Source organism: Alligator mississippiensis, chromosome 8, assembly GCF_030867095.1.
Source record: "Alligator mississippiensis isolate rAllMis1 chromosome 8, rAllMis1, whole genome shotgun sequence".
Taxonomy (NCBI): domain Eukaryota; kingdom Metazoa; phylum Chordata; order Crocodylia; family Alligatoridae; genus Alligator; species Alligator mississippiensis.
Genome location: NC_081831.1, coordinates 11,143,377 through 11,164,897, shown reverse-complemented (window position 1 = coordinate 11,164,897; position 21,521 = coordinate 11,143,377). Strand labels below are relative to the sequence as shown.

Sequence of the window (21,521 nt, the reverse complement as noted above, 5' to 3'; positions counted from 1 at the left end):
ATATTGTGTAATTAGCCAACGTGGGGGAAGATGTTGGTTCTTTTTAAGGTGAGGAGGGATGCGAGCGAGTGCTCGGCTTCCGCGATCCAAGTCCGAGCAAAGCAGGGCACCTGCAGTGCTGGCTAAGGAGGGCTGGTGTTTGGCAGGGAAAAGGTGGAAGAGATTTGGATCTGTTCCTGGCCCTGCTTTGGCAAACATTCGGCCGGGAGGATCATGAATAGGGGAAAGGTGATGGCAAGTTTTATGAGTGCCTTCACCCCCTCAGCGGCGGCAGAAGTTTTAGGCTGCTGGGGAATCCAAGAGATAATTAATCACAAGCTTTATCTAGGCTTTTGTAGATAAGCTAAGACTGGGTCTGGGCCCTGCTGAGTGCCTCTGCTTGGAGAGTTAACTGGGACTGTGTTTTGGAGAACTTACATTTCACAATACGCTTGTAAGGAAGGAGCCCCCAGCTACATATATGCATGCAGGGAGTGGGAGTGGGTGTGCTGAACATCAGATCCGTGGAGCAATATGCTTGCTAGTTTCCCCGTCACCCACAATCTGCTCCCTGATGGTGGTGGGGTGGCCTGTCAGAGCAGTATATCTGGAGTCTGTGGGAGTGTGGATACTTTCCCTGCTCCTGGGACATAGCTTAGATTGCTGCCTTTACGTGCCTTTCCTTGGTTATCAGTTTAAATAATTTCCCTGCTTGTTTCCCTCCTCCTGTTTTAAATTATCCTGTAGACTGGAGAGGTTGAATACAGCAATCAGGCTTTTTTGTATCCAGCTGACGCGTGGGACTGGTTCACTCACAGCTACATGCTGGTTCTGAGAGAAGGGAGCCTTCCTTGCCAGGGAGCCGCTGGGCACGACGTATCCAGGTCTTACGCTAGGTATGAGGGTCAAGGAGATTGGGCTCCTGCCGCAGGGGACTGACACAAACAGCAAAGATCAAGGAAGGACTGCAGCAAAAACAGGTATAAATGATCCATGTCAGCCTCCACCACCTCCCTCCTTCCTCTTTCCCATGCACAGCTCTGCTCTGGGATGCTTGGAGGACCTGGCTGTGATGTGTGGCTGGAAGCCTCAGTTATTGCCATAGATAAGCTACTGGACACAGTAGATCAATGGGTATATATTGGATATAGCCAATCTTTGTTCCTGCCCAGTCTCTTGCCATGAATGCACTGTGACTGAGATAGCTGGGCCTGCTGTGAATGCTAATGATTAGGGGATTGCCCTAATGGGGACAGCTGGGGACAGTGGGGCTGTTGACCTGAGGCACTCGGGTGCTCTGATGGGGAGCCATAAGCCCAGCATCAGGCCCGTTGTGAGGCTGCAAATGATTGGGCTGTGCTGGGTCTTCCTTCGGAGTGGCGATGGGGTCTCTGACCCTGCCTGCGGCACTGGGAGTGCTAGTTTCTGTCCTGTCCCTTAGGGGTCATCTCTGCCTTTTCTGTCAGCCTCAGAGCCTCTACGTTTCAGCGCTCCCAGCATGGATCACAGCCCATCGTCCTCCCCATTCAGCTCCCGAGTACAGATGGGACTGGGAAGTCATGTGCACGTGGAAAGGAATGGGGGGTGCGGGGGGAATCCAAAGAGCTGACCTCATCCCTGGTCGAAAGCCAAGGGATTGATTGGATTGGAGACTTTGGCTTTCATCTGTGAATCGTTCAGTAGTTCAGGTCCTGTGATCACGCAGGCTGCCTCTCTCCCTGTGTTTGAACTCCAGCACTGAGGTTGGCTGGGCCTCCTAAGGTAGTGGCAGTCCCTAGATGTGTTGGCTTGGAGCCTGGGACAGGATGTTCTTGGGGGGAAAAGTCCTTCAGCCGAGGCATCGCTTCCCCTCTGGGATCTCTTGCCCCCAGTCCTGACTTCCAGGCCATGCTGGCAGCTCATCCATCTCCCCTGGCTTTTGGCAAACTGGGCCTGGGGGAGAGGGGACTTGAGCTCCTGTGATGATCCAGGTGGTTTCCACATGGACCTGGCTCCTTCTAAGGCCTGCTGAAGTTGGGAGCAGAGGCTTTGCTTGTGGCTCAGATACGGTGTGTGAGCAGCAGAGCAAGCCAAAGAGATTATTCCAGTTTCTTGAAAGGTGGGAGAGGCTCCTGGGTGGGGTTGCAGTAGCAGGAGGAGGTTGGTTGTGGCCAGTGACTGCACTTGGACCTTGCTGGAACTGGAGCCCAGAAACTGGGTAGATGAGTGAAGCTCCATTGAGTCCAGTGACCTCTCAATCCCTCTGCGGCCAGTGAAGTTTGCTGCTCTCTCCCTCCTCCACCTTCTCCTGACTCAGGCCCTTCTGGCAGAAGAGAGCAGCTAGAACCAGGGTCCTTTTTCATAGCTGACAGCCCATGCATATTTATGAGGGAATATTAAAAATGTCGACCACCGAGAGAATTAGTCATGGAGCCCTTGACAGATCCAGGATGCTTGTTACCGTGGCACTGATGTCACCACCAGTCCGGCTGTCAGCCAGGCCATGTGGCATTGCAGCCAAGGCATGATTGAAGTGCTGGCCCTCATCACTCATCGGCCCAGCTCAGCAGGGATGGCTCTGTCCCTCCTCCTGAGTGTTTCCATGCCCTTGCACCTGTCCCCTGCTCCCATGAAACATCTCCTTCCTCGCCTCATGCATGCTGGTCCCTTTGGGTGGAATTTGCACACCTATTTTGTGCCCGCCTTGTTCTAGGTCACCTATTCTACAAGCCTGGCTCACCGTTCCCACATCACGCTTCATTGCAAATGACATGAAAAGGCAGATGGGGACAGGGCTTTGTTACATCAGAAGTGTGAGCAGAAAAGTACCAGCATGCAGGAAGCTCATGCATCCTCATAGGACTTCAATCTATATGCCATCCTCGGTACACCCCCGGTCCTCCGACTGGCAGCAAGATCTCCTCCTGGCCACTCCCTGAGATCTTTATCATTGGAAGCCATTGAGAAATCCAGAAGGATGCAACTGCCCCAGTTCCCAGCACCTTGCTCCTAGGATGCCTCACAAACCACGTGGGCTGCATCTCCACAAGTGGGAATGTGCAGTCTGTGGAGGCACTACAAAATGCACACGGTGGGTCCGTTCGCCACACTACCTAATTTTGCAGCTGCACTGCAAAATATGCACTGGGAAATCCTGGTATCTAAAAAAACCACAGCAGAAAAAAGTGGGATGGCACCCGTGGCTTCAATGTGTGCTTCCAGAAACTGGAGCCTGGCTGGCCAGAGTCATGCTCTGGCTGCTGGCCAGGCTCCATATGCCCAGATTGCTGCCACTGCTGCCCTAGGAGGCCCCCAGGACCCAAGTAAGGCTGTTGGGGCCAGCCCAGGTCTGGCCCCAGCCTCCCCTATCTCACCCAATTTGCTACATGCCAGAGCATGCATGCAGGGGCATTCGCTGGGGATAAGCAGCCGTGGCACAAATATGTGCCACGGCTGCTTGTCTCCAGGGAAGCGCATGTTCCCACTTGTGGGACATGCCCTTGGAGTCCTAACTTGCTCAGGATTTTGCTCTGACCACTCTCCCACATTGCCTTTCATCCTAACCCACATCTTCTTTTGCTCTTGCAAGAGATTGATGCTGCCTGGAGAGGTGGCATGGCTAGATATCATCATGTTGAGCCCACATGCTCTCTTTATTTCCTCCACCCCTTCTACAGGAGATGAAGGACACCAACCCTTTTCTCTTTCTGAGGCTGGCTGAATAGAAGGAAGGCCCATTGCTGAGTTGGGAGCGTGCAAGTTCATATCGTGAATGGCCACGCTCCTCTATACATCCTGCTTTGCCTCGGCCAGCGAGCAAGTCCCAAGTTATGGAGGACTTCCACCATTTGGGATGGAAATTGCATGCGAACAGCTTGTGTAACATGCAAACAGAGCCCTCACTGCTGCTCTCCTAGTCCACACCTCATGGTTGCCCCTGATTCTGGTCTTGCTAGATCTCTCCCCAGCCTCTCCTCTAGGGTCAGGTTCTGATCTCAGGCCCAACAGACACATACAGGTCTAATTCCATCAGCTTTACTATCTCTCATCTCCTCTCTTTTCGCCTCCAGTTACTAGATCATATTTTAAAACCTACAGCTCTGTTGCTAAGAAATCAATGAAACCCATAACTACTTATAGTGCATGTCCACGCAATATTATTGTCCTGCTACAAAGCTATCCATCGTGCCAGTAGAAAGGATGTAATTTAGCTGACAACCCACTTCCCCAGGCCATGATGACATTGATGGTGGTTTTAATAATCTTGGAGGTGCAAACTGAGCCCATCACGGGCATGTTGTCTCACGCTTTGCGAGGAAAGCAGATGAAGAAGTAAATCAGTGTTTGTGGAATGGGAAAAAAAGGCTGTTAAGGGAGGGGAGCAGGAAATGATTGTCTCACTTCTAAGAGAAACAGAGTGAATAAAAAAAATAATTTAAAAGGAGAAATACAAGTTAGGGACAAAGTCCTCTTCAGGATGAGGGGAGAGGAGGAACTCAGGCCTGTTGTGTCATCCTCTGTAACCTATGGTCCCTAGAGTTTATTTTTGCCCTCTGGCTGAGTCTCGGATGCCCCATTCCTGCATCTGGGGCAAGGAGGAGAAGGGAAGAGATAGATAGACAGATAGACAGATAGATAGACAGATAGATAGATATTTCTTTTTTTCCAAATGACCTAGGGTTGTACAAGGATCTGCCTGGTCCCTGGTATAAGTTAGAGCAGCCTTAACATTATAGCCTGTAGGTTAGATGTAGCCATAACAAATGCTCCCCCTTTCCTACTCCCCCTGCCAGGACCAGGGGGGAGTGGTGATGTAGAGATATTTCCTAGAGACATGCCAGGGAGTAAACATTTCTGTGCACAAAAGAGTTGGTTTGAGTGAGGATCCAGCAGCTCAGAACTGGGATTGAGGGGGCAGGTGGGCATCTGTGATGTCTGTCAGATCAAGTGTTAGACTGATGTCCTGGATGTCTCTTCCTGTGGCCCTTTGGGATAGCACGACACATTTCAAAGTGTAGGAGATAGCCAGGGTCTCGCCAGTGCTTGCTCCCAGTGCAGCAGGGGTTTGCAGTCCTTGGGGGGAGGTGAGCAATCAAAGGACCGATAGGGCCAGGTTTTCAAGCACTCACACCTTCAGCAGAATATGCTCTGTATGCAGCCAGCCCCACTGCGCGGTGCCCTTTCCAAGATCCAGCCCCTGACTTAGGCACCTAGATGTAATCTGGGCTCTTTCAGAAGTCGGATCCTACTGATGGCAAATGCATTACCTATGAAACCCTGAGGCACATCTCAAATATTGCCATGCTCTAAATCCCTTATTGTGGCACGTCCTAAACTTTCAGTGCCAGGGACAGTGTGCAGGGGGAGATCTGAGCTCTGTAATGTCAGGCCATAGCACCACCTGCACGGTCCTCATCCTTCTGAGAACCCTATCTCAGACGCTCATGAGAGATGCTTTCTTGGGGTCTTAGAGTATATCATATTCAGGCCCGCTTTGGTGTCCGAGCAATTTATTTTTAAACCCACTCAGTTCTTTTAGCTCGGCCATCTCCAAAGTGAGCAGCTCCCAGAGCTGGCAAGCTGCTATTTCTGTCCTCCTCTGACTTGAACACAACCAAATTGATTCATTCCACGATAGATTAATGATCAGTATGTTCCTGGGCTGTGGAGTTGTTTAGCATACTTCAGCCTAGTGCGAATTGTCAGAGCTGAGTAATTAACCTCTAGTAACAGACACCTAGAATGGAAATCCTGACACTTGCTATTAATCATTGCACACATTATGGTAGTGGCTACAGACCAAGGAATGGGCCCCGTTGCGTTAGGTGCTGTACAAACAGAGAGGGAGAGAGTCTGTGCCCAAAACAGCTTATAATCTGGAAAAATGGAAAATTCCGTTTCATTTAAAAAATATTGATGGAAAAATGACACTTTCGGACCGGCTCCAAGAATGGAGATGGATATCCCCTGAGGTTGTGGTCAGGAGGCGGGAGGAGAAGCAATTGTGATGAAAAGCCCTGAGAGGGCCAGTTTTGATGAGGTTTTTGAGCCCAGAGGAGTACTTTTGGCATTTTAGGTCCTTTAGCATGTACCCAAGCCCTACAATCTCTCTCTGGTGACCTGTCCCCTTTCAGTGGTGGACTGGTCACACACACAGGTTGGTGGTAGTCAGCAGAGCTATCCAAAATGGGAATATCTGTTCCACGAGAAATTCCACATTTGTGGATTCCTTTTATTCTGCGTCAAGCGCTAGCAAGGTGGACTTTGCATGGTATGGCAAATGGCACCGAATCCTGGTTTGAGCCCAAGTGGAGTTTTAAGCTAAAAAGAGGACTTCTGTTTTACTTCCAGGCAGATGAGTTGGTTTTGTAGCTGCCAGGTGGACAGGGAGGGCTGAGGGCAGCGTAGGGAGCTGGGTTACCTGCCAGGCACATAAATCTATGTCACAACTTTGCTGGGGGAAGAGGGATTGGCATTTTTTTTTTTCAAAACACACTGCTGATCCATTGGAGAAGTTTAGGGAAGCTCTCTTGGTGCATCTGGAAGAGCCTGGCTACCAGAGCCCGGTTGTCTTGCCCAGACTGTAAAAGCCTTTAAGGCACAGAGTCCTAGGTGTCTGTGGGATCCCAGGCTCTTGTGGGATCTTTTCCAGCTAGCAACCCTCCTAGAGGTGCTGTGTTACACATCCAGCCCAGAGAGGAATTCGTCCCCAAATGTCCTGCTTCTGGAGCATACCCTGATTAACCACTGTGATGGCCATCCAGCACCAGAAGAGCATGCTACATAGCAAAGTCACTAGTGTGTGTGTGTGTGTGTGTGGTGACACTTCAACACCCTGCAGCCCACATTCATGTTCCCCTTGCTGGGACATCCATCTGGCAACCTCCCTTCTCCAAATATCCACCCTCACTCAGCTCCTACTGGGGGTGAGCAACAGGCAGTAGGTGAGGCACTGGAGGCTAATCATCAGTGACAGTGTTTTCCACAGCCTGTAACTAATGGTAAGTGTCTTTATCTAAACTGTGACCCAAGCTGTCAGCAAAGCTGACAGGATGGAGGCCACATGTGGCCCAGAGAGTGTCTTCATTTCAGCCTGTGTAGATCGATGCCATAAATACTGCAGGAAGACAGGCATGCCCATTACAGCATCCAGCTCCCGGTTCAACACCTCTTACACTCCAACTTTAAGCAAGGGAGTTGTGCCATCGGGCTCACACATGTGCTAGATGTTTGGCATGTACTTAAATACTTTGCTGACATGAGGCCTTGGGACCAGCAGGCTAATCCTTGCTTCTATAGCATGTGTCGACCACCTAGTAATTTAATTATACTTTGCACTTCCACTCCAGAGCGCCTTTGAATGAGGTTCTTGTAGCACGTGACAAACATTAGCAACCCCTTCCCACTGCCATTTAAGTTGCACATACAGCTCCCACTGATTTTTGCTAGAACAGAAGTGGGCCCTCAGGTGGGACAGCTGGAATGAGGGTATCTCAACAGTGGCTGCTTTTGCCCCCAGCCTGCTCCTTGATGCCAAGTGGGACCACCTGTTCTTCACACTTGGGCAGAGTGAGTGGATTTGGTGGAGTCAGACTGGCTTTGAGAGGCCGCCCAGCTAGTCTGAAGACGAGTTTGCTGGTTCTGGAGAGTGGTGAGTATGATAAGCTGACCTGTCAGGCAAAGGACAGATGAGCTTATGAAGGAATTGTAAAAATCTTCTTTCTTTGGTGGAGAGCATAAGGAAAAGGGTACAGGGACAAACAGCTCAAGTTTGCATATCTTAAAATTTCCTGCTTTCCAGAGGCATGACTAGAACTGATTGGGTGTTGTGGGATCTTTTCCAGGGTCAGGACGAAGTATGGGTTTTATAACGCTTATCTATCCTGCAGAGCCAGATGAGTTATTACATGGTATACCTGAGGACAGCTGTGTGGGGCTGAGTTGGAAGGGTGTGGGCATGGGTGGACCTGGGATTTTGAAAAGAGGGGTATAGACAGTGTGGCATATCATCACATGTAACAGTACCTATTTTCTCCAGTTAAAGAGCAAGTAGGTGCTTTGCTAATATGCTGGGGGGAGGGGAGAGCACTGTATTATTTGGTTTAAGATCAAAGCAAAAACAAATATAGCTGTTGGAATATGCAGTCATTGCTAAATTATATATAAAGTGTTTAAAAAAAAACCCACTAGGCAAAAAAAAAAAAGTCCAAAGATGATATGTCATTAGTCCTGTAGGCATTGTAGTTAAATGTACATCCCTTATTCAGATTCACGAAACAAAATGCAGCCTTCCTGAGCATCTTGACAGTGCCTCCAGGATTTTACTATCAGTCATTTCTGCAGTTAAGTGAATAGTACCACACCTGAAATAGAAGAGACGTTACTGAGAATGGCTAATGGACGGCAACATTATAGAAGAAAGGATAGTTTGAATAGTGGGACTGTAAGACTATTAAAAAGGATAGAGGGTAACTTACACCTGTGGAGTGGAGAGAGATTAGCAGGAATCAGGGAGATGACGATGAGCCATGGAGTCAATTGGCTCTCAGTGCTGCATGAATAGAAATGCTGCTGCCCCTCCCAGGCAGTTGGTTTTAAAATTTGCATGGAGGAGAGTGCAACTGCACCACTACCCCCTCACCCCTCCAGCCGATCCACCCCAGGTGTGGGTAAGGGCAGTTGTGTTGGTTCATACCAGTTGGACAGGTTGGTGGGTGAGGGTAATCATTCTGGGCAGGTCTGCCTAAGGGAACTCGCTGGTAAAATGAAACCCATGCTGCAAAGACTATGTTTTCTCGACATGCATCTAAACCAACTTTCTCTTCTACCTCCCATCCTATTCCCTCCTGCAAAGACAACTTGATTTAATATGCTCTCAGATCAACTCCAAATCAGCGCTGACTCTTCCTACCCTTCTGCCTGGTTGGTCTTATTTCTTCTGGGCCCATTCCATTGGGGAGTGTTCTTCTGGTTGGGCATGCCATTGACTTGACCCATGTTATTTGGTCGAATGTGATATCCGAAGTCATAGCGAGGAGCAGGTGGGAGAGCCATCAGATCTGAGGGTGGGAGCCAGCTTTACTGACATGGCTGAGTGGCATGGCCAAAGGCTGTGTTTACATTTAGCAAACATGTCAGAACCTACATAAAGACGGGCTCAATCCTGGGCTGGTCTAGTGGTTCCTCCAGTCCAGCCCATCTGGCTTTGAGCCAACTCATCACAAACCTGAGTTTTTGGAGAAAGGACAGATTGTCTCCTGGAAAAGGCTTCTCTCCTGCTTCTGCCCAGGCTGCAGCTGGAGTCTCTAGACAGCCTCTTATATAAGGCATTAATATTTAAAGGGGAAAAATGTTTCTTCTTGTAGTATTAAAGCGGCTTTATACAAATTACGTGCATTCTGATCAAGGCCCCCGGGAGGAGAGTTCAACTGCTATGCAGCAAATGCATGCTTCCAGGTGAATTGTTAGGGCAAAGTGCTGGTTGCCTTTGCATCTGCTGGAAGAGAGCTGGAGCTGTGCTGCCAGTGGGCAATAAGAGCTGGGTCACTGGGGATGAGTTGCTGCCTTCTCCAGGCAGCATCCAGCACTGCAAGCAATGTGCTAACCCCTGGCACTGAAGCCTGTCTAGGTCCTCCCCCTTTCTACGCTGGATGGTGTCCAGAGCTAAAGCACTTACATGAAGAAGTCCTTTCCTGAATAGGGCCATTGTATTTCTGGGAGGTGGAGAAGAGTATTATTCCCATTTAACAGATGGGGAAAACCAAGGCCCTTAGCATTCATATTGGGCCTCGGTCATGGCAGGGAGCCACTAGCATAGCTGGAAATAGAGCCCAGACGTCCTGAAGCTTCAACCAGTTTCCAAACATCGCCCTCCTTCCCTGGCAGGAATGTCAGCCCTGGGTTCAGCGTGTGCTGACTTGTCCTGAGCCTTTGGGCAGATCCAGGCATCAGATTCTGGGCTCTGGCATTTGACCCAAGGGCTTTTCATAGCTCTGAAGGAGACCAACTTACAGGCAAGATTAAGGGAATCTTGCCAGGAGCTTCAGTGAAGTTGTAATTTGAATTTAATTTTAATTCTAGCTATTTTCCCTGCGCGTTGCTGTTTTCTTCAATTAATAGCATGTTTTAATCTGTTGGCAATGCAAGCCTCTTTCTGCCAAGTGGTCCCAGCTGCCCAGAGCCAGCCAGGCTGTTTGCAGGCACAGTCTGTCCTGGCTCCATTTGTTTGCACGATGGGGTCAGTCACCCCATGTCCAGGTGCTGGATTTAGCACGGCCCATTCCAGATTGTGTTAGGGGGCAGCGAGGCAGTGTCCTCCTTTGCAGAGGGGCAGCTGTTCCCGCCTGCAGCTGGGTGGGTCCTGTTAGTTTTTAACCCTGCTGGGCAAAGCCAGAGACACGCTTAGTACATCTCCAGGCTGGTGCTTGAGATCTGGTCAAGGCAGAGAGGGAAAGGAAATATCCAGTGAAAAAAAGTGTCTGAAGGGAGGGAGAGAGAGAGAAGAGAGGAGCTAGTGTACACTGATGGGCAGGGAGGCAAAAAAAAAAAAAAAGAGTAGGATGTTAAAGGCAAAGCCCAGCAGGACTGGGTGGTGCAGGTGAGCTGAGCTAATAAGATGCAGTGAGTGCCATTGAGCCTGGAGAGAAGCAGACGGTTCCTGACAAAAGCTGCCAGCTCACCGGGGAGCTGAGCAGACGCACCAACAAGATTCTTTGACCTTTTCCTACCAAGGGCTGTCATGGCCCGTATTGCAGCTGGCTTGCAGTGAGCCAGGTGTGGGGGAGATGTCGGAGGTAGGAGCTAGCATTAGGTTGCAGTGGCGGAGAGCTGTACAAAATCGCTTTCTTCTAGCACTGAACAAGCAGCTTTATTAGGATGGGGAAGGCGGCGTTCTCCCTAGAGCCACTGCTTTGCTGTACAGCTTTGACCCATTTGGACCCTTTTTGCCTGGCTTTCAGCCACAGATCTCAAGTTAACAGTAGCAACTGCTTCCCACCCTACCTCCTCCTCTTTCCCCTGCGCGAGCAATCTTTTATGACAGTTAGCATTTACCCACATACTGCAGCTCCTGGCAGGTTGCTGACTTTGCTACTCATCCAGATCTCCTCCACTTCTGCCTAGGAAGTAGTATTTTATCCAGTTGATTCCTGCGGATTATTGGCTCTCCAGGCTGGAAATCCCTGTCCAAACGTCCTAGAAACTGGTTCAGTGAGTTATCTCCCTTCATTCGGGCTGGGGAGCTGCTGTGAAGTTGCATAGTAAATGGGATGAGTCCAGAACCAGCTGGAGGTGCCATCTTTTCTTCTGACCCAAATGCCTTAAGCCAGTTGGACTAAGGTAGGATCTTGAGGTGTGGCTACAAGAGCTGGGTTTGCCCAGGATTTATCCTCAGCTAGTTTTATTGGTACTGGGTCTCCTGATGTCAGAAGGGCTAAGCTCTGGGATATACTCCAATAACTGGCAATCCTGACACCCCTCTTGTCTCAGCCTCACATCAGGCTGCATTGGCCAAGGATTTGCCTCCAATGATGTCTTGAATTATTGAGCAAAAAAGCAATGAGCTGAGCAAGCTCCAGTGATTGAGGCAGAGTAGAAAGACTTGGCTAGATTAGAGAGAACCAGGAGAGTCGGCTATAGAGAGAGAGATTCAGTGATATTAGTGAGGGCCCCAAGAAGTGGGTTGTTAATAATGAGATTCCCTGGGATGTGAGTACAATAAAACTTCAACCAGTGTCCAGTCTAGCATGGAGACGTGACCTAAGCCTAAACAACCACATCTAGCGAATGTCAGAAACTCCTCTAATGATATAAAACAGAAGTCCCAGTGGCCTTCCGGTTGCAAACTTGGAGAGGGGCATCAGAGGCCAGAAATTACAGAGCCAGGACCGCCAGCTTGGCTGGGGGAAGCAGGGATGCAGTGTGCGACTGGCTGTAGGGAGCAGGCATGAGGGGATGGCTGAAGCAGAAGGGTTGGCCGCAGAGACGGGGGAATACTGGGGCAGCCAAGTTGGCTATAGGAAATGCTAAGGGGAGAGGCAATGTGGGGCTGGCTGTGGTCGCAGGGAGAAGCCTGTCCAGCTCACATGAGTGCCATTGCCCCTGAGCATTGTGATCAGGTCACATTTGTAAGTATTTTGTGCTGGCACCCACCGCTGCTTCCTATTAAACCACCAAGGGGGGCTGCTTTTATTGCCAACCCTTTATCACTACATGACAGGTGCAGCAGAAACCTGCTTCTGGTCCGGAAGCAGAGCTTGGCTCAGCTGGGTCTTGGCTTTCCTGTCTTTGCAGGTGAGCTGCCACGGTGCTCCGAGGAGTTTGCAGAGAGTCTGCCCCTGTGTCAGATGTTCCCTCCATATCCCCATCACCCTGTCAGCTGAATTTCTGATTACCACTGAAGGTAGACAGCAGCCTCTGGAGCACCGGAGGGGGTTTGAAGGTGAAAAATCTCCAAGGACAGCATCTGAAAGTTGTGCTCCTAGCTGCACAGCCTTTGAGGTCTGCGATGGAGACAGCGCGGGAGCAAATCCATCTCGGAAGCGGCTTTTTCTCTCTCCTGCCTGCTCCCCCTTTCTCTGTCTCTCTCTCTCGGTCCTTTTGCTCCGATCTCCCACATCAGACTTTAATGACATTCCCAGTTACTGCCACTAATGAAGGGCCACGGCTTTCACTAACAGGCCAACTGAGATGGATTCTTCATGATTGACTCGATAGCCCGAGAGGGGCTGTGTGACAGCTCTCCTCCCCGGGGCTTTGAACAAATGCTCTCGTCTCTAATCGAGTTCCTTCCAGGATTAATGAAGCCCTGAGATCACTTTTATCTCCCGGAACAAGACGGAGCAGCTTCCAGAATCAAAGTCACTCAGTAAGCAAGGAAATGGCTGGTTTGGCATAGCAGCGTTTTTAGGAGAGCACAGAGCTGGGGATGAGGATGTAAAAATAGAGGTGTGTGGAGTGGTGGAGGAGGGGGTAGACGAGTCCCTGTTATAATGCCACACTATGGCAATCAGCAGGTCTCCTTTACACACCCAGGCCTTATCTTTTACACCTGCACTTTTTCCCTTGGGTTTTGCACCCAGTTTTGTGGAGTGGCTTCAATGGGGATATTGATTTTCCCTTCCAGTGTTGCCGTCCCTCAGGAAATGACTGTTTTGCCAAAGATGAAGCAGGGCAGAACGGACAAGACAGATCCATTTCTGTCTTGGCCAGCGGGACTATGGCTGGGTGATATGATTAAAGTGAGGACAAAGCATCCTTCACTCTGGTCAACACAGTATGCCTGTCCAGGAACAATGAGCCCAGAGGTACATGGTGCTGGAGGGATACTTAGGTTCATCTCTCTCTCTCCATTTGCTTTCTTCTGTCTCTTCACCATCCATGAACCCCACCATGGGGTGAGAGTCCTGCTCCCCTGAGAGTCACTAGGGGTGCTCCGCTTTTGGGTTGGTGCAACCCCGTTATGCCAACCCCGTCTGGATCCCTCTGGTCAGCAGGAAGATCTGGAAAACAAAAAGTCCTGAGGAAGCAGCCCAGAACAGCATGAACAATTGGGCAAGGGCTGGGATATCAGAGAGCCCCGCAGCGGGTGGCGTCCCAGCAGGGCTAGAAACGGCAACGGGACGGAAACGGGATCAGACTCCTCTTCGCCGGACCAGAAGCGATCATCTCTTTTTGAGCCAACTGGGGGCACTGCAGGGTATGGTATAAATGTGGGGCCAGGCCCCGGGGCACAGGATCCAGTTGTGACACCAGGGGCTGGAAGGGAGATGGTAGGTGTTGGCGTGCATGTGCTTTGCTAAAACCAAGGAGAGCTGAACCTTCAACTCTTCTTGTGGGTTTGCCGTCAGGCGTGCAGCGCCAGCTGCAACGGGGTTATCGAGTATCCCCCATGCCCAGGTCGGTGGAGACGGAAAGGGGGCTGCGTGACTAGCTCTGGCTCTGAGAACAATGGCAGCAAGGAGCTGGCGAGGTCGCTCCCACCCTCTGGCTCCATTTCACCGAAGTATTTAGATAGCAATCTCAAGGCCGGAATGTAAATTGGAAGCAGATCTGGGTGCCGAGGCTGGAGCCAGATGTTAAAGGTAACCCGGCCACATAAAATGCAGAGCGAGGGAATGAATTGATGGGCCTCGACAGTCCCCCCAGCCACAGCGCACCCGGGCACAGCCAAAGTGGAGGAGGGAACAGTCTGCGGTTTCGCTGTTGCCTGCAGCTGATTTCTAGCCCGTTCAGCTCGTGTTCCCTTGGGAGGGGGGGCAAGGATGTGGGGCCTGTGGGAAGGGCTTGGTTTTCGCTGTACTGGAGTTGTGTAAATGCAAGGGGTACATGCATGGGGAACGAGTGCATCTACAGGGCGTATATCTGAGGGTTCCTGGGTGGTGTGTGCACGTGGTGCCCGTGCGACACGTGTCCACGGGGCATAGGGGTGAGTGGCTGGACGTGATGGCATGCTGGCAGCAGGGGGGTCAGGCGAATGTGCCTGTGTATTCAGAGGGGTGATGCTTCACTTCTCTTCTGCAGGAAAGCAGCGCCCGCCTGACCCCAGCCCTCACGCTGTGTGTTCCCGCTGTCGGGCTGGAGGTTTTGGGGTTTGTTCCTGGCGTGCAGGAATGTCTCCTCCTTTCTTCCATGCTCCTCCAGATGCTTTAAGGGGCTGCTCGGGGTTTCCTCGCATCCCCAGCACACCGAGGCGTGATGCACAGCTGCCTGGCAGGATGAGGAGGCTGAGGGTCAACCGAACCCTGGAGAGGGAGAAAGGGGACGCCCGGAGTCCTTTCCTGGTGCCTTGCCAGGCGCTGGCGTGGGACCACAGCGGGTTCTGCTCCCGGGCCGGGAAGGGGGGAGGCGAGTTCCCCGCAGTCCCTTCGCTGACGGGAAGAACAACAGCGCAGACTGTTTATGCACAGAGCCCATTTCCATAGCAACGCTGCATTGTGCGGGAGCCGATCGTGCAATCCCAGGGTGGATGGAAGGAAAAGCCTGGCTGGCTCATTGAGATGCACCTGCCAGCCGCAGTGCTGAGGGGGAATCCCTGCTGCACGGGGAACCCCGGTGCAGCCGGTGGAGAGCGGGACTGCCGGGGGTCAGGGCCGCAGCGGGCCCAAATGACCCCAAGGCCTGTCTGTGCCCCCCGGGGTGGGGCAGGATGGAGTCCCCCAGCTGAGGGCACCTCCGACAACACAGCTGCTGCCCTTGAACTCAGCCTGAATGGGAGATACCTCTCTCCTCCACGCAGTCCCTCCCTCCCCAGGCTCCTTCAAAGCGCTTGCGGCTAGCTCTCCCAGAGCAAATAATTATGGAATTAAAACCCAAGCCTTTCAGTCCCCTAATAGCCTGCGTCAATCTGTCAGCGGCTGCCTGCGCGATGGGGGAGGGAGGGGGGAGGCTGTTATGTAAGAGCCTTGGAGCCCGTGAACTCCCCTCGCCCGCAGCTAGCGGCGCTCCTGCCCAGCTGCCCCAGTTCAGTCCGGCCAAGAAGGGGTCTCGCACTGGGAGGGGCTGGATTTGACCTGCGAGGATGCGAGGAGGAGGTCGCGGAGACCCAAGGGGGTTTCTGAGACCCTCGGGGAATCATCCCACCCCGTGGGGCAGGGGAAGGGTGCCTTTAGGAAGCGCTCAGAGGGCAACCGGGCAAGCTTGGGTGCTGGGATGGGAAGGGCGTTGTGGTGCTGGGAGAGGGCAGCTCTTGGAGGGCCTGGTAGCTGTAGCTGCCCTGTCTCCCCACATATCCTTTGAAGACTAGCTGGTAACTGGGGCTGCATACAAGCCAGAGCCTGGCTTTTGGGTTTCTCCGCAGACGTGCTGCTCTCCTTGATTCTGGGGTACCTCACCCTAATACCTCGGTGCCCGAGGCATCTCTGTCCAGCCCTTGTGCCCACACTGGTGTCCTCTGGGGTGGGCAAATGCTCACTGTCCCTGCAGCTCTAGACCTTTCTCCCTGCTGCTTTCCTACCCGCCCATGGCTTGGCACCAGCTGCCGAGGCCAGCTGTGCCCACCCCTGCCAGAGCTCCTTCCTTCCTGCCTTGTTCGTTGTGTCCTTGGTATTCTGGCTCAGACTTTCCCTTGGGTGAGTCCCTTATGATGGTGTATGTGGACCACCCCCTCTTATTTTATAATGGGCACTGGAGACGCTTGGGCCAGCCCCGCAGAGAGCCCTCCGAGCCCCCATGTCACTGAATGCTTCTTCGGGGAGCGATGGAAGGGAAGGAGCTGACAGTGCAATGGCTGTTTCCTGGGAAGTGACTGATGAGCTGAGGTGCTCTGTAGTCCTCAAATACAATTTACTCTACAATTACTGTCTGCTCTCTGCAAGCGCAGGGTGAATGCAGAGGCGTGATGGGGAGATAGGAAAACCTCGGGCTGGCCTGGAGCAAGGGGGCATGTCTAAAAACCAAGCCGGAGAAAGCGCTGGATTCCCTGTGCCCATTGTAGAGGGGCAGTGCTTTGCAGGGTGCTCTGGGCAGTGTCGCCCCGGGGTGTGAGCAGGAGGGAAATAGGATGGGCGAGGGGCAGCAAGATCTTGGTGGGGTATTCTTTACCCCCAGGCTCAAGGATCTCCATCCCCTGGGAAATCTGAAGTGAGCAGTAAGCAGCTCAGCTGCTCTCTGCAGGAAATCTGCTCTGGGTTGCGGATCAGAGAGGAGTTTTCCAAGCTGTAGCTGCCCTCAGCTTTCTAACACCGGCTATTAACAGCATGCCTGGAGATCCTGCTGTTTGCATTTACCAACTCTGAAGCAATGTGTGGAGACAGGGCTGCTGCTGTGTGAGGATGCGTGGGCAGGAGAGCTTGCAGGTAATTGTACCAACACCCACATTAATGGCTGCAACTCTCATGGGTTGGATCCATCCCGGTGCCCTAATCCCAGTCCTCATGGCCACAGGCTAAGCCCAGCGGGAGCCAGTTCATAAAAGGGACAACTCTGAAGTCCCGAAGCAACTGATCTCCAGGTTCAGTACTCCCAAGCCCTGTGCTCGGCTCTGTTCCCTGCCCTGCTACATGGGAAGAGGCTGGTGACAGGGCTAATGCCACTTCATCCTTCAGAGAAAATTCAATGTGGGGAGAAAAAAAAAATCTCCAGCCCTTGTGAGGGTAACAGCCAATCTCCAAATCCACCTCTCTGCACTGTAATTGTTGGTAGATTGCTGAGTCCTCCCTGATTCAACATGTCTCGGTCCCAGCACAGATGCCCAGGGCTGGAGAGCTGCAGATGGAGCCAGGGACTCTCGGCAGGTGGTACTGGAGGAGCTGGGCTGCAGCGGGTGAGGCTGCCTGACCACAGCTGAGAGCCACAAAGCGGGTGCCTTCATGCCTGGGGGTCTGACCCTCATGCTTCTCCTTGATGCAGGCCTAGCAGCTCTGCAGCATCCATCACCCAAGTATCCAGGCGTGTTGACTGGGCTTTACTTGCCTTGTGCAGGGGTAATGGTGGCTCACTGCTTTCTCTGTGCCGGGGGAACCTCATGGGCAAATCGGAAGGCAAAAGTCAAAGCCACAAGGAGGTAAACTGCTGGGATCGGATCACAGGAGGTGGTGACAGTAAAGGAGCAGAGATCACAGGGTAAGTGTAGAGGCAGCAACTGGTCTGTCTGTCCTTTCAGTTGTAGCAGTGCAGTGTTGCTCTGGATGACCAACTAGCCTCTTTTAGCACGCTCCCAGGGCCTGATCTGTTTGGGGAGTTCTCTGTGGTCCACTCTCATAAGCGCTGGTGACACTTCTGTGGCATGAACGTGGGGGGCTGGTTTTGTGTGCAGTGATACATGTGCATGCTCATGGCTATGTCTGCATGTGTGCACATATGCACCACTCCCCGGAGTCTCTCCCCTGGGACGAATAGAGATGCCTGGCTCTCTCCGGCACTGCTCCCACACGGAGCTGGACATGTGGTCCTTGGATGTGCCGGGGACAAGAGAATTGCAACATTCCCTTTTGTGACTTTTCCTGAGCTCAGATTTCTTTCATCCGGCTAAGTGCTCCTACGCAACTTTTAACAAAGTCCAGCCCTTTTGCAGCTTTGTTCTTCCCTAGACCTTTGACTTCTGGGAGGGGCTGAGTCTGATTTCCTTTTTCCCCTTTGCCCTTCTTTCAGACTGAAACGAATCCACACCTGCCAAGGAACCGGACAGTGACAACAGAGGCAGAACTCAGAACCCGCTGCTACAAAATTCATTCCTATTCTGCAGGAGTGTAACAAGAATCACTCTTAACGGTTTGCAATACAGAGTCGTGACACATAGTTGTGTGGTCCCAATTGTTTCCAGTAAAGGGCACTGCTGTACATTTACACCAGAGTGAAATGGAAAGAGAACCTGTGATTTCTTCATCTCTTTAGCCACTTGAATGCATCTGGGTCACCTGCGGAGATGTGCTCCCTGAACCGTCCGCTGTCTTTTACCCCCAGTTGTATAGCTAGACCTTTTCCCTAATCTTATTCACTTTTCTAATGCACAAGCCAGTTTTGGAATCTTGTTTTCCATTTGATTTTAGAAAGACACCACCACCAACCAAAAAAAACCCCAAAACCCATAGCCTGCTGGTTACAATATGCAGGCAGGGGCTGGTATGAATTGGTATGCTTTACAGCCCAAAGAGAGAGACACGCATCTAATTTCTGCTTGCCAAAGCTGAAGGAAACTATGTGACAGAGAGACCTCTGTGCCCCTGGAATTTATGATTTTTGGTATTAATTACTCGTTGGACTTGAAAGCCCACAATTCTGGCAGCATTTGGTGCTGTGGAAGTGGGGAAGGGGAGCTGTGATTCAGCGGCAAAGGGCAGGGACCCTTGCAGGGGAGCGGTGTTCTCCAGCGTTGCCCTAAATTAGCAAGCCTTGCTCTTAGAAAACATTCATTTAAAGCTTGGTTCACAGAAACGGGCACAGGGATTTTTCTGCTTAAACCAAGTGTCCTGAAGCTATCCCCAGCACAAGTCCTTAGAAATCAATCTGCGAGGAAAAACAAAAGCCGATACCGGGAATTGGCCCTGTGTGTTTTCTGCCTGACATCCGGCATTCCTTTTTCCTTGTGGTTTTTATTACTAGGCACACTTGGATTAAAAATAAGCACAAGCTCTGATCTTTTTATCTTTGGGGGTTCTCTGCTCGTTCCTCACTTAGTACCACATTAACGTTTGACCTCCGCAGCCACCGATCATGATGGCATTAGGAAAAGTTTGTGGTTTCCCAGGAAGAGTAAGCAGCAGCAGTAGAAAGCACAAGGGAGACTCGCAGCCAACAAGGAACCGTCCTGCTTTCCTGCAAAAATCATAAACCAGGAGGGAAGGGACCAGAATAAGAAATGGAGGTGGAAAAGGCTCCCCCCTTGTCAGCTCATGGGAAAGTCTCCAGAAACAGCCATCTTTGTCCATCTCCCACAAAGTCCTGTTCATGCCAGCAGATTTCATTGTCTCTAAGGCTTTTCTCAGGGTCACCTCGAGGGGGGAGAAAAAAATCAGCTATTAAAAGACCATTTCTCCATGTACAAACAGGAAAACGCACAAAACTGCTCATCTTACACAACGGCTAAACAAACCACACTGCCCAGTGCCCACAACTCCTAGAAGGGTCTTTCCATGTTCCCCCCCCACTTCACTCCCCCAGTGATTCTTCATTTTTACCTAGCTGATTGTTTTATTTTAGGTTTTTATACTGCCGCATAAACCCCCAGCAGGCAATTCTGGTAGTACTTTTGCTCGGGATTTTTTTTTTGGTTGGTTGGTAGGGTCATAAGGCTTCCACCTAGCATATAGAAAAAGCATCAGTTGGATGACAGAATCTGTGCATAACGGATGTCAAACGAGGGACCAGGCCGTCTATGCCATAGGTGTCTGGATCCGCTTTCACAGCTGGCAGGAGGGGAAGGGGGGAGTCAGATCCTCCTTTTTGTGACTCCACTGACAATGGATCTATGCTGACTTACCCCTGCCAAGGCTCTTGGTAAAGTCTGTATTGTCTCTGGGTACATTCCCCAGTGTCTCTATTGCATCTTCCTACAAGGACAACCGTGGACAAACAAAAGAAGGCTGCACTCGGAAGATGCCTTGCACTCTACTGCTTGTAATTGTTCTGTCACTGAAGAATGAAGGCAGCTCAGACAATGTTATCTGACAGGCGCCGCTTCATTGTTCCCCTGAAGTTTATTATTTTTTTCCCAGGGTTGTGCATTGTGAAGTTCAGACTGCTCCCCTTCATTTGCTGCCATTTATCTATAATTTAGTATGGGTTTTAGTTATATGATAATTGAGTTTCATGTGTCACAGTGTGTCTCAAACAGAAAATATAAATATTTAACAGCCTCCACTGGTAATAAAGATTCGCATTTGCCTCGTTTTGGTTCCCACTGCATGAATATTCTGCACCACGCTCTGTGGGTATTAACTTCATTCAGATTTATCCTCTGTTATGCAATCTCATGTTAATGACAGATAGAAAGCCAGACCTTTCAAAAAAACAACAAAACAGTTAATGCCATTAACTCTTCTTAGCTGGTTAGCGGAGCGGTAACATGTTCTTAGTCATCCGAGCATCCTGCACTGAAAAACGCAATGACCCTGTCTTGAATGAAAGTCTGGGTCAGCTCTGTCGTCTCCCAGAGAGCTGCTTCAGAGTCTCACCGGTGAGAGAGCAGGATTTACCCTGTGTTGGACAATACTTAGTAGGGTTTTGCTGTTAAGGAACCTCAGTCTGCAAATTGTGCTGTTTAGGCACCACTGGGGTTCAATGACTGGGTATGGCATGGGGTGGGTTTGGAGCAAGAGGGAGTTGTGGGTGGGTCACATAAAGGGTGCTGGGTGAGGGCCAAGGACAGAAAGTGGGAGGAGAGGGGAAGAGAGGGTTCTTTGGAGGTACGGGATGAAATGTAGATAACTTTCTCTGGCTCGGGTGTGGGTTTTCTCTGGCAGGGAGGGAGGTTCTGGTTTAACCAAAAATAACACAAAACTGATGGATTTTCTGGCAGCTACATCCCCCCCTATGCAATCTGAGAGCCAGAAAACTCCTATATCTACCAACCCCAAGCAGGGTGACTCCTGCATTGTCCCCAAGCTCCCTATTCTGTCCAATGCTCTGGACATGAGAGATGCAGGACACCGTGGCGGGCTCAGTGCAAGACTCTTACCTCCTTCCTACCCAGTCCCTAGTGGCCGGCCACCCTGCATAGTGGCTTTAAACATACCCACCTAACTTCACACCCACGTTTCTTAACAGGAAGATTGTTGGAGTTCTCATCCAAGCTTGTCATTGAAGAACAACGTCTAACAGGAATGAAATATCAACACAACATAAGAATTACAGCCTCATGACGGGATCCATTGGTGTCTGCAAACTCCTTCAAGGTCTCAAAGGAAAACGGGTTTCTTGAGGAAGTTGACTTACTCTATGCTTCCCCCTGTGGGAAAGCCAGGCTTGGTTGTCTCCACGCTGCCCTTAATGTGATGCCAGGCAACCTTGCAGCTTCAACGTACCTTGAGGAAATCGTGTCATCCCAAGTTATCCAGATAGAAAAGATCAGTCGTGACTTTCTGCCGGGGCCTGCCTGGCAGAGCAGATGGTAATAATGGTTCCAGGGA

General features: G+C 51.1%; 1 long non-coding RNA gene across 1 annotated transcript; it reads left to right on the top strand.

The window, feature by feature from the left end:
• The first annotated feature begins 651 nt into the window (after window positions 1–651).
• On the top strand, window positions 652–20,283 carry LOC109284769 (uncharacterized). Its single transcript, XR_002092346.2, has 4 exons — window positions 652–959; window positions 7,478–7,609; window positions 12,250–17,517; window positions 18,046–20,283. It is a non-coding gene; the product is annotated as an uncharacterized LOC109284769 (long non-coding RNA).
• The last annotated feature ends 1,238 nt before the right edge of the window (window positions 20,284–21,521 follow it).